Source organism: Leuciscus leuciscus (genome assembly GCF_965113295.1).
Source record: "Leuciscus leuciscus genome assembly, chromosome: 22".
Classification (NCBI taxonomy): Eukaryota; Metazoa; Chordata; class Actinopteri; order Cypriniformes; family Leuciscidae; genus Leuciscus; species Leuciscus leuciscus.
In genome coordinates this window covers 23,014,424-23,027,819 of record NC_138746.1, presented here as the reverse complement: position 1 = coordinate 23,027,819, position 13,396 = coordinate 23,014,424, and the positions used below count along the sequence as shown (strand labels likewise).

Sequence of the window (13,396 nt, the reverse complement as noted above, 5' to 3'; positions counted from 1 at the left end):
CAGACAGACTGTCCAGGAACAATGTTCCAGCAGGAGAATGGTCACTGCATCCGCAGACAGTCCAACTGCTGTGGCAGACATTCGGCAGAGCAAAGATAGACCTGTTTGCGTCTCAAGAAAACGCTCACTGCCCGGAATTTTTCTCCAAGAGCAGGGATGCGCTGGCCCACGTCTGGCCCCGCTGCCCGCTCTATGCTTTTCCCCCCATCACGCTCCTACCTCAGGTATTAGAGCGGATCAGGGAAAGCAGATGCTCAGTGTTACTGGTTGCTCCGTTCTGGAAGAACCAGGCTTGGTTCCCAGTTCTTATGCAGCTGACGAGCACTGCCCCATGGCCAATACCAGTGAGGAGGGACCTCCTCTCTCAAGCCAGGGGCTCGATCTGGCATCCTCGCCCGGAGCTTTGGTCCCTACATGCGTGGGCCATCAACGGGTACCCTCTGATATCCCAGAGGGAGTGTTAAACACGATCATGCAGGCTAGAGCTCCCTCTACGAGACGGCTCTATTCCTCAAAATGGTCAGTGTTCTCCAGCTGGTGCACAGCACGCGGCTTTTCACCCCTGGACTGTGGAGTGACGGAGGTTCTCTCCTTCCTACAAGAGCTACTGGATGAAGGCAGAGCCCCATCCACGCTCAAAGTCTATGTGGCGGCTATAGCAGCGTTTTCCAAACCAACGCTTGGTCAGTCACTGGGAAGGAACGATCTGGTCATTCGGTTCCTTAGAGGAGCTAAGAGGTTAAATCCTCCCAGACCTCCCTCAGTCCCCATATGGGACCTTTCTACGGTCTTGGAGGCCATGAAGGGTGCCCCATTTGAGCCAATCCAGTCGATAGATATCAAACACTTGTCTTTCAAAACGGTGTTTCTTCTGGCTCTCGCTTCAGTGAAGCGCATAGGGGACTTACAAGCGCTCTCAGTGAGCGCGACGTGTATGGAGTTTGGGCCAAATGACTCGAAAGTCATACTCAAACCAAGGCACGGGTACGTCCCTAAATCCCTCAACACACCGTTCAGGGCCCAGGTAATTTCCCTGTCTGCCCTGCCGGTCTCTAATGAGGAGAAGGACGCCAGCTTCCTTTGCCCAGTCAGGGCGTTAAGGGCTTATGTGTCCCGCACGTCTGTTTTCAGACAGACGGAGCAGCTCTTTGTTTCACTCTACGGACGTTCTAAGGGACTCGCCGTGTCGAAACAGAGTCTATCTAGATGGATAGTCGATGCTATAGCGCTGGCTTACACCTCTAAGGGCTTGCAGTGCCCATTAGGTGTCAGAGCGCACTCCACGAGAGGCGTGGCCTCGTCGTGGGCTTGGTCTAGTGGGATTGCCTTGCAAGATATCTGTATGGCGGCAGGCTGGGCCTCCCCGTCTACATTTATAAGGTTTTATAACCTAGAGGTTCCCGCTCTGCAAGCTAAGCTGCTTTCAGTCTAAAAATCGGTACTGTCTGCCCCAAGTGCGTCTGGCCCAGAATACCGAAATGACTCGAGCAACGCTCGTTTAGATCGCGCAGCTCTATGGGCAGTGTGTAAGACCCACTATGTTCATCAGTCCAGGCCGGGGTCGCCCTGACTGAATAAAATACCATCACTATAACTGTTTCTTATAGGATGCTGCATTATAGGAATGATGCTATTCTAGCCACTCTTCCTGGGCTCTCTGTGAGTCACTTATGATCATGTACTACATGAGCCCGGGCACTTGCCCTTGGGACTTTGGTGCTGGATCATAGCATGCACGGCGTTTTACACTGTTTCCCCTAGCGTAAGATTTACGCAGTACGAGAGTACCTCTCGTAAGAGAACGTACTCGGTTACTAACGTAACCTCGGTTCTCTCTAGAGAGGAAACGAGTACTGCGTATCTTGCCGTGCCTGCGCACGCTCCGGTTCGCTCCGGCGATGAAAAACCGGTAAGCTAGCCTTTCGATGCTATATTTATAGCCCCAGGCCACGCCCGTTTCGGCGGGACGTGACGTATTGGGCGCGAAGCGCCCCCATTGGTGATGACGTCACGATAGGGCCTTATCGATAGGCTGCTGCAGTTGCCGCAGGGCAGCCAATAGGCGCGCGAGCTGTCTCGCCTATGTCTGCATGCTGCCGCAACGCGTTTTACATTATTTCAAAATTAAGGATAATTTTTTGGCTTCAGTATCTCGCGGAAAAGAGATTTCCCCCTAGCGTAAGATTTACGCAGTACTCGTTTCCTCTCTAGAGAGAACCGAGGTTACGTTAGTAACCGAGTACGTTTTACAGATACTAGACACGTGACTTTCAAATGAAAGATTGGTATCAAAGAGCACACCCAGGTTCCTAACTGACGACGAAGACTTTGACAGAGCAGCCATCAAGTGTTAGACAGTATTCTAGATTATTACGTGAGGAATTTTTTTGTCCAATAATTAGAATCTCTGTTTTTTTCAGAATTAAGTAGTAGGAAATTACTAGTCATCCAATTTTTTATATCACCTATGCATTCCGTTCATTTTGTGAATTGGTAAGTTTCGTCAGGGCGTGAAGAAATATAGAGCTGAGTATCATAAGCATAACAGTGAAAACTAATTCCATGCTTCCTAATGATATCTCCCAAGGGTAGCATGTACAGAGTGAAAAGCAACGGTCCTAGTTCTGAGCCTTGTGGTACGCCATACTGAACTTGTGATCGATGAGACATCTCTTCATTTACTGCTACAAACCGATAACGGTCAGATAATTATGATTTAAACCATGTTAATGCAATTCCACTAATGCCAACATAATTTTCGAGTCTATTTAAAAGAATGTCGTGGTCAATAGTATCAAATGCAGCACTAAGATCGAGTAACACTAATAGAGAGATACAACCACGATCGGATGATAAGAGCAAATCAATTGTGACTCTGATGAGAGCAGTCTCAGTACTATGGTACGGTCTAAATCCTGACTGAAAATCCTCGCAGATATCATTTCTTTCTAAAAAGGAACATAGTTGTGAGGATACCGCCTTTTCTAGTATCTTTGACAGAAAAGGTAGAATCAAGATCGGCCTGTAATTGACTAATTCTGTACGATCAAGTTGCGTTTTTTTAACAAGCGGTTTAATCATAGCCAGCTTAAAGGTTTTTGGTACGTATCCTAATGACAAAGATGAATTAATGATATTAAGAAGAGGATCTATGACCTCTGGAAGCATCTCATTCAGTAGCTTAGTCGGTATTGGGTACATGTTGTTAACATACATGTTGTCGATTTAGATGATTTAACGAGTTTAGTAAATTCTTCCTCTCCTATAGCAACGAATAATTAAACAATTTTCCTTAGGAAGACTACAATGCACTGCCTGATGCGATACTGTAGTAGACGGTTGCATAGTTATAATTTTCTCCCTGATATTATCAATCTTGTTAGTAAATAAGTTCATAAAGTCATTACTGCTGTGCTGCTTGGAAACGTCTGGGGTTGAAGATTTATTTTTCGTTAGTTTAGCCACTATTTCAAATTAACACCTAGGGCCCTATCTTGCACCCAGCGCAATTGACTTTGTACACCGACGCATGTATCATTCCTATTTTGCACCCGCGCAAAGCGCACTTTTCCCTCCACAGACGCACGTCGGTTAACTAAGAAATACGCAAAGAGGAGGCGTGTTCCGGCGCAAACGTTCCCTCATGCTATTTTGCACGTTTAGAAAACAATTTCGCCACTGACCGAAAAAAACGAGTTTAAAGTCAGTGGCGTGTTGCGCATGTTATTCATATGCAATTTTAAGAGTGCATGCTTGGCCATAATCAATGTAGCGTGTGCACAACGCGCATACACTTTGATTCTCTCTTCTACACAGAAGCAGCAGTTTTCATTTTTGCAAATCATACATTATTACGATAGATAGATAGATAGATAGATAGATAGATAGATAGATAGATAGATAGATAGATAGATAGATAGATAGATAGATAGATAGATTAGTTTATTATAAAAGCATACATCTAGCTTACACATTTACCCAAATTAAACCGAAGTTAGTTTGGGTGTGTTTCTCAATCCCCAACGTCACTTCTCTGTGTTTTACGGCCCTGATGAGAACGTCGGTCTCCTCGGCTGTGAACCGCTCCTGGCGCGCGCCTGGCAAATCCGCCGTTATAATAGGAATCCGCTTTAGAACAAGCGCGTCTGCTCTTAAAGGGAATGTGAGATGACGCCCTGATTGGTTTATTTCACGTTATGCCCAAACCACACCTATGAATAATGAAGCTACTTCAGACCAACCCCTTTTAGATTTGCGCCGGGCGCAAGAGTCATTTATCCCGCCGGGAAAATAGCAACAGCGCCCAAGACCCGCCCACAAAGTTACTTGCGCTTTGCGCTTGACACTTGCATTTCAGATCGTTAAAATAGGGCCCCCAGGGTTTTGTTTATTTTCTTCTAATAGGTTTGAAAAATAAGCAGATCTAGCAGCTTTTAAAGCCTCTCTATATGCAATCGAGCTCTCTTTCCATGAAACGCGAAATACCTCTAGTTTTGTTTTCTTCGAGTTGCGCTCCATTTTTCTGGCTGCTCTCTTAAGGGCCTGAGTGTGCTCGTTGTACCACGGCGTTGGACTATTTTCTTTAATCTTCTTTAAGCGCAAAGGAGCAACTGTGTCTAAAGTGCTGGAAAAGAGAGAGTTAAAAGTTTCTGTCGCAATATCTAGTTCTTCTAAGCTATCTGGAATGCTGAGCTGATGAAACTGATCAGTAAGATCATTAATAAAGCAATTTTTAGTGGCAGAAGTGATAGGTCTAACATATTTTTAACACAGAGTCGACTTTGCCGCCTTGGCTAAATGAAGTTTACACAAGACTAGATAATGATCTGAGATGTCATCGCTCTGCTGCAGAATTTCAACGGCATCAACATTGATTCCGTGTGATAATATTAGATCTAGAGAATGATTATGACAATGAGTAGGTCCTGACACATGTTGTCTAACTCCAATAGAGTTAAGAATGTCTTTAAATGCCAATCCCACTGCATCTTTTTCGTTATCTACACATATTAAAATCACCAAGTAAGGGATTGAATATTCAGTAACCCGAGCTTTATCATTTGTTCATCCGTATTATATCAGTTTTTCATTTGCTGAACATCAATTACATTTTTACCCTTGAATGGGTTTAGGAGTTTTTTGTATGTCCTAATTGTCCAGATTGTCATGTTTGAGTTCTAATGCTGCGTTCACACCGGACGCGAATAGCGCGTCAAATTCGCGCCTGCCGCATCTAGTTTGACGCTTGACCACTTGTGTTAATTCGGGTGTCAAGAGCGAAATTGACGCGCGTAAAAACAAAAGTTTGAAGCGAAATTTACGCGCGTCAGAGGCGAAATCCGGAGGCGAAAGTTTCGAAACCCGTTGGCGGCCATCTTTTTTAGATGTTTATCGAGCATTAGCATTAGCATTAATCGAGAGAGTCACCGCTCGTATATGCTCTGGAGAGCAGATACAGCTGCGTAGGGGACATCGTCGTTGTACTCGGGTCCACCAGACCCTCCGGAGGGTTTCAGGAGTTTCACAATTTGCTCCAGGAGCTAGGTTTGATGGACCTAACGATGAGGACGCTGACGAGGACAGCGTAGGCCGTATAAGGCCTCGGCCTCGAGTGGTCTATGCCTGTCGAGCCCGCGCTCTACAGCCCGGCGCGAGGTTCACCCTCGCCCGCCCGCACCCACCTAATCTGTCATTTATTTTTGTTTTGATAATAAATGGAGCAAGCCTCCAAAAGTGAAACCTGTCCTGTGATTTTTTTAAAAAGTTGTTATACACTAAATTGTGTTTGTTGTCTTTACATTAGAATAATAATGTTTCATATAATCTAGAATAGATATGGAATAAATAGCATTCAATACAAAATGAGTATCTCTCATATATTGAAATCGAGTTTTTATGTGAAAGATTTGCTTTGCACACCAAGCATTTTAGTCATATTACAAAATAATTTATTGAGGCCAAACATAAAATAACATTATAAACTGTCACTTCACCACGCGACAGTGCAGCAAGCAGGCTCCTGATTGGTTAACGCGGCGGGAATTTACGCAGAAGTTCCGATTTTTCAACTCGGGCGGCAGACGCGAATTTGCGTCAAACGCGAGAATGCACAAAAAGCACTACATAAAACATTCGCGCGTAACGCGCCAAACGCTCAGTTCGCGCCAATGAGGCGTATTCGCGTCTACACCTCATTCGCGCCGCAGGAATTTTTTACGCGCATAACGCGTCTTTGCATTGACTTAACATTGAAATCACTCGCGCCTGACGCGCTATTCGCGTCCGGTGTGAACGCACCATAAGACTATGTGCCATATTACTAGAGAGAAGAGCAGCACCATCCCAGGAGGGATGAATACCATCTCTTTTCAACAGGTCAGGTCTGCCCCAAAAACTTTTCCAATTGTCTATGAATTCTATATTATTACGCGGACACCAATCAGACAGCCAGCCATTGAGTGAGGACAATCTACTAACTATCTCATCACTCCGGCGAACAGGAAGGGGGCCAGAGAAAATTACAGCGCCTGACATCGTACTTGCAAGTTCACACACCTCTTTAATGTTAATTTTGGTGATCTCCGATGGCGGAGTCTAACATCATTAGTGCCGACGTGAATAATAATTTTAGAGAATTTACGATTAGCACTGGCCAGCACTTTTAAATTTGCTCTGATGTCAGGCGCTCTGGCTTCCGGAAAACATGTGACTATGGTGGCTGGTGGCTCTATTTTCACGTTCCGTGTAATAGAATCACCAATAACTAGGGCACAATCAACAGGACTTTCACGAGTACCGACCAAGCAAGGACTTTCACGAGTACCGATTTCACAGGGCGTTTCAGAGTGGTATGTTTTTTTTTTTTTTTCTTATAGATATGATGTTATCCACCCATTTAATCATATATGTTGGAAAACTATGGTAATGCAAAAAGTAATCGATCACAAAATCATGGATAACACACAGACTGTTTCCAACGACTGGAGCAGATTTTGAACACCGACTGAACACAACTAGTTGTCTCTGACTCGTCGCGTTTGGGCATTATCAGTCGTAAGTATCAAATTACATTCATAATCGACCTTACAGTTGTTAAGTGTGTCCCCGCTTAAAGGGTGATGAACAGTCTTACAAAAGCAAGAGCTTACAAAAGCTAAAGTAAACACTACATCAATACTGTAATGTTAGCAAAGATTTAGAATAACACTAGAATAACACAAGACGCGTCACTCGTATTGTTTTGAATGGAAGTAAATGCAATGCTCAATGTCCAGCCTTCTAAATAAGAGTCAATCGGAGATTGGTAAAGTTATCGTATCACTGCAGCTGCTGTTAGAAGCTCCGGTTCCAATAGAAACAATGAGACGTGCTTCCACTGTGCATTTACATTAGCTTGATCTAGCCTGAATAATGTTGTTCACTTTCGAGAGGTCTCTCGTATTGCGTAAGGCTAGCTTCGCTGACCGCCGGAATAGGAAGCAACTCGCCGCCGTCGAAACGCCTCTCAGCGGGATAAAGCTACTGAGGACGCCAGCTTCATTTGCCACCTTCAGCACGCTGTGTCGCTGTGCCATCCGGCGCGCGTATCCTTTTACTGCTTATTCTCGTGTTCGCCGCTGCGTTCACACTTCTAAAGAGTAATATTTCGAAGGTGTTGTTTCAAATGCCTCGCACCACCTGTGCCTCGTGTAGAGGCCCACTCGTCGGTGGAGACCGCCACATTCTGTGCGCTTCCTGCTTGGGCCGCGACCATGCCAAAGCTACACTCGCTAAGGGCGGCTGCCCTGAATGTGATGCCATGGATCTTACCACTCTGCGGGCTCGACTAGCCTGCTTCGCCTACGACGACCCGCTCCCCGCCCCTTTGCTCGAGCCGCGTAAGAAGCGCCACTCACGGGCTTCGGACGAGGAGGAAGAGGAAAAGGATGACAGCCTTTCCCTTGCGGCTTCGGACTGCGATGACTAGGTGGGGTCCGTTTCCGGCCCCTCGCCATCCACACAAGACAGCGTGAGAGCCAACATTGACTCCGAGCTTCTCCGCGTGCTCACTAAGGCCGTGGCAGACCTCGGGCTCGACTGGTCTCCACCCAAGCAACCATCACGCAGCAGGCTCGACGAGTGGTTCCTACAGACCCCCCAGCAGAGGCCCGCCCCCTTCTTCCCCGAAGTTCACGATGAACTCACTAAATCGTGGAAGGCGCCACACTCGGCTTGCATCAATCCCTCCTTTCCTTCAGCGCTCTCCAATGTCGACGGCGCTAAAGAGAAAGGCTACGAGGAGATCTCCCCCTCGAAGAGGCGGTGGGCGTTCACCTTTGCCCAACTACTGCCGCGGGATGGAAGACTAAGGCCACATCCACACGAAGCCAGAGCTTTCCCTATCCGATATTTTTTTTCCCCGTTCAAAAAAAAAAATTCCGTAAACACGGCGTCGTCTCAAGGAATATCTGCGTACACACGAAACCACTGAAACCGACTCAAAACGATGTAGTATACATGCCAGACCAGTATGTGACGCTGTAATTCTGCCACAGACATACACTAAAAACGGAGAAGAAGACTTGGAGCTCGCGCATAAACCTTGCGCGCTGTATACAACAATAATATTAGGCACAGTAGCTTCTTTTTTTCTTTTTTCTTTTTTAATCAAGAACTTTGAACAATATGAAAAACCATAAATGTAGTTGCTGTGACTTAACGGTGTCTGACTAGTTGACACTTGGTGTGATGACATCATCGTTTCACAAAATATACGGATTGGCCGTACACACGAAAACGCAAGGGCGGCGTTTTCAGATTTATCCACCTTGGGACCCGGTTTAAAAAAATAGCGGTTTCAGTCTCCGAAAACGCCGGATCCGTGTGGACGAAACACCAATATGATAAAAAATGTATACGTATACAGCGAAACGCGTCTCCGTGTGGACGGGCCCTAAGGCTGAATCCCAATTCTCTGTCTTACCCCTTCCCCTTACCCCTTCCCCTTAGTTTTGCACGTTCACGTGAGAGTAAGGGCTATCCCAATTCTCATTTTGATCTAGGGGTAGGGCTAAGGGGAAGGGGTAGATACCCCTTAAAACCAAGAATTTTCGTGAGCTTACTTGAAACCAAGGGGTACCCAGAATGCACTGCGCAACCGGCAACAATGGCGGACATACCATCAAGAGAGTCCCATAAATGTAAGTATTTTCGGCTTAAATGATTGATTGAAAAATTATGACAGTCTTGTTTTGTGCTCTACACAGTCATGTACATATATATTTGCAACCATGTTGTTAATTGAAATGTTCTACGCTAGGCTATGCTAACGATACATTGCTGGTTTGCACAATCAGTCCCGCATTTCTCAGACTAGCCTTGAATGGACTCCATGTCTACAGTTTTAACTAAACTATAAGCAGTGAATTTTCTTTCCCCCGGACATGTCTGGCCAGGATTTCGAGATCGCCCAAAATGTCCGGGATTCGGCTTTTGCTTTCTACAGTCGCCATTCATTATGTGTACATTATTTGACACTGACACGTATGTGCCAGCTTTGCAGGTCATGCATTCAGCTTCAAATGGATCCCGACTGATACGAAAAGACAGGAATTTAAGCAATGCTAAAACGCACATAAACCGATCACTTGTTTAGCGTTCATGTAAGTTAAACACTACATTCAGATTCACCGATTTGAATGAATTCAGTCCGATTGAAACAACACCTTGTGCATGTAAACATAATGAATAGCGACGGCAGAAAGCAAAAGCCGAATCCTGGACATTTTTGGGTGATCCCGAAATCCAGGCGACATGTCCAGGAAAAAGAGGACGTTGCATGGTAACCCTGGAGACATCGATACGTGCTTTAACGTTACATATACTGTCCTGTGTCACACAGGGACGCAGGAGGAAACCCGGCAGCTGATCCACTTTCGGGATGAAAACGAGCTGAAGTTTCTAAGATCAAAATATGATCCGATTTTTTTGCCTGTTATGTTTACTTTATTGGCCAATAAAGACAGATTTTTGTTAACAAAGAAAGTGTTTCTGAACATCAGTGACATTCAAAACAGTGATAACTGAAACAGATATACAAAACACCATGCAGTGTGTATAAAAAATATTAGTAACGATGTATGATGACTAGGGCTGGGGGAATTAACGCGTTAATCTTTGCGATTAATTTGAAATGTTTAACGCGTTAAAAAAAAAATAACGCAATTAACGCAGCACTTTTTTTTTTTTTTTTTTTTATGATTTCCTGTTGCGGCTGCTATTGAAAAGACCGAAATATGCCCTCCCGCCTCTCCGTGTTCGGCGATCAGGTTTCATTCTCGCGCAGCTTTCATGAGCGGGTCTTTTCCGCTCCGCGTGTGTGTGTGTGTGTCAGCGCGCTCTGTCGTTAACGGCCCAGCGGCGCGCTCTCAGTTCCGTGTATGTGTGTGTGTCGGCGGCTCTGTCGTTAACGGCCCAGCGGCGCGCTCTCAGTTCCGTGTATGTGTGTGTGTGTGTGTGTGTGTGTGTGTCGGCGGCTCTGTCGTTAACGGCCCAAACGCTTCAATCATGTACCGAGCACTGGAAAAGTAAAGTCCGCTCAAATAACGTGAAATTTCTCAGTAGACTTCTGTTTGCTGAGCTGGTATAGCCATGCTGGGCAACAATGGTAAAATTATGACCTGCTTTGATCACATGCTCTGCTAATAATAGTAGGACTATATTTTATTTTGATAATTAGTTAAAAAAATAAAAAATAATAATAATCTGTTAAATTGATTATATTTTAATATAGGGCTATTTTCTGTTCCTTTTCCCCCCTGTGTTGTTTAATTAGGTGATTCTAAGTTAAAAGGAATAGTTCACTTTAAAATGAAAATTCTGTCATCATACTCACCCTCATGTTGTTTTCAAACCTGTATGAATTTCTTTCTTCTACTGAACACAAAGGAAGATATTTAGAAGAATGTCAGTAACCAGACAGTTTCTGGGTCCCATTGTCTTTAGGAAAAATATATACTATGGAAGTCAATGGTACCAGAAACTGTCTGGTTACTGACATTCTTCTAAATATATTCCTTTCTGTTCAGCAGAAGAAAGAAATTCATACAGGTTTGAAACAACATGAGGGTGAGTATATGATGACAGAATTTTCATTTTAAAGTGAACTATTCCTTTAAATATTGATGATTACAAGCTTGGGGGAAACGCAATTAATTGCAATTAATTACAGAAATTGTGCAATTAATTAGTGAATTTTTTTTAATCGATTCCCACCCCTAATGATGACGTAACCAAGTGGTGTCTCATTTCATAGGGGTATGTTTTCACCCCTAGCACTTACCACTCAGTTTCAAGGGACAAGGGCTAGGGGTAAGACGAAGGGGTAGGGGTAGGGGAAGGGGTAAGACAGAGAATTGGGATTCAGCCTAAGGCTTCACATCCCTCCAAGCCTTGCCGCGCTACATCCGCCCTCGCTGGCTGTGCCAGCGCTCCATACGATGGCTGTACTACAAGTCTTCCAGGCCAAACTTCTCCATTCCCTGGACGAGTCTGGACCTGAATCAGAGGCTTTCAATGACTTGCGCAGCGCCACCAACCTGGCCCTGCGAGGTACTAAGTCTACAGCCCAGGCCATCAGCAGGAGCATGGCCAACCTAACGGTGCTCGAGCGGCAACTATGGTTGAACTTAACGGACATGAAAGAGGCAGATAGGGCGGCTTTCCTGGACTCTCCCATCACCACTTCCGGTCTCTTCGGCCCGGCTGTTAAGAGCTTCTCTGAGCGGTACACGGAGGCGCAGAAAGCATCGCAGGCGATGCACCACTTCCTCCCCAAGAGCTCCAGCTCGGCTACATGTCGCCAGAACAGGAGGAAGCCTCCTCCTCAGCACCCCAAGCCAGCGCCACCAGTCACCCAGCCCCGCCCAGTGGCTGAAGTCCGTCGCCGCTCCCGCTCTATTTTTATATTACTCTTTAGAAGTGTGAACGCAGCGGTGAACACGAGAATAAGCAGTAAAAGGATACGCGCGCCGGATGGCACAGCGACACAGCGTGCTGAAGGTGGCAAATGAAGCTGGCGTCCTCAGTAGCTTTATCCCGCTGAGAGGCGTTTCGACGGCGGCGAGTTGCTTCCTATTCCGGAGGTCAGCGAAGCTAGCCTTATGCAATACGAGAGACCTCTCGAAAGGGAACAACATTTTTCAGGCTAGATCAAGCTAATGTACATGCACAGTGGAAGCGCATCTGATTGTTTCTATTGGAACCGGAGCTTCTAACAGCAGCTGCAGTGACACAATAACTTTACCAATCTCCGATTGGCTCTTGTTTAGAAGGCGGGACTTATTCGCCATATTGAGCATTGCATTTACTTCCATTCAAAACAATACGAGTGACGCGTCTTGTGTTATTCTAGTGTTATTCTAAATCTTTGCTAACATTACAGTATTGATGTAGTGTTTACTTTAGCTTTTGTAAGCTCTTGCTTTTGTAAGACTGTTCACAGGCCAGCCTGTCAGGATTTTTTCTGCAAACTAAAAAGTAGTATTTTAAATAAACATAACTAAACACACTTATTACAATCTAACAATCTATTTTATGCTTACCTTACATACAAAAACACCACAAGATGTGCCATCACATTGCACAGGGTGATGAACTGTATCACACGTCCACCTTGACACTTTGCAGCCTTTACTCTTCATAAAGGCTCTACAAAGAGAATGAATAAATATTAATGTACCAGTCCCATTGTACCCATAACAACGATACTAAATATTCTTTGAATTTGTTACCTAGTGGTTTCCAGGCACTTATGTAATTTGTGTGATGATTCTCCCATGGGATCCAACATTTTTTTTCTTTTTTGGGATGGATAAATGGCCTAAAAATTTAACAAATCACAATCTGTATATTAGTTGCTACATATTGAAAATAACTTTTAAAACTGTTGCTTTTATTTCACAAATGATTGACAGAGTAGTCTCTGAGTTTGCTACCGTTAGATTATCTGTTTTGCTTTATTGACTAAACTGCTTCGTTGTTTAGTACCTTGTTTACCTTCATCATCACTGGGCATTAAACGTTACACATACTCATAAATCAGATTTAATTGCAACTTTCTATGGACTTCATTTTGAGGTGTATTCATGGATACTCACAGCAATAGTCCAGTGATTGTGCAAATTTATCACACCCAGAAGAACTTTATACTGGCGTGGATCACACTAAAATAGCAATAATAATAAAAACAGATTACTAAATCAAATTAATAAAGCAATACCGAATAGAACCAATAAAGAAAATGATTAATCATTAGAAAAGATTGTTAAATTAGATAAGGACACTGTTTTGTAAAATATTTATTACATAGTCTCAGTCTAGATAAAGTTACCCTGCTTAAGGTGAGATATGACCCTTC

General features: G+C 44.5%; 1 protein-coding gene across 1 annotated transcript in view; it reads left to right on the top strand.

The window, feature by feature from the left end:
* The window catches only part of col9a1b (collagen, type IX, alpha 1b), a 122,980-nt gene that overhangs the window by 42,883 nt on the left and 66,701 nt on the right, over positions 1 to 13,396 (top strand). The gene's annotated exons all lie outside the window — the stretch shown is intronic.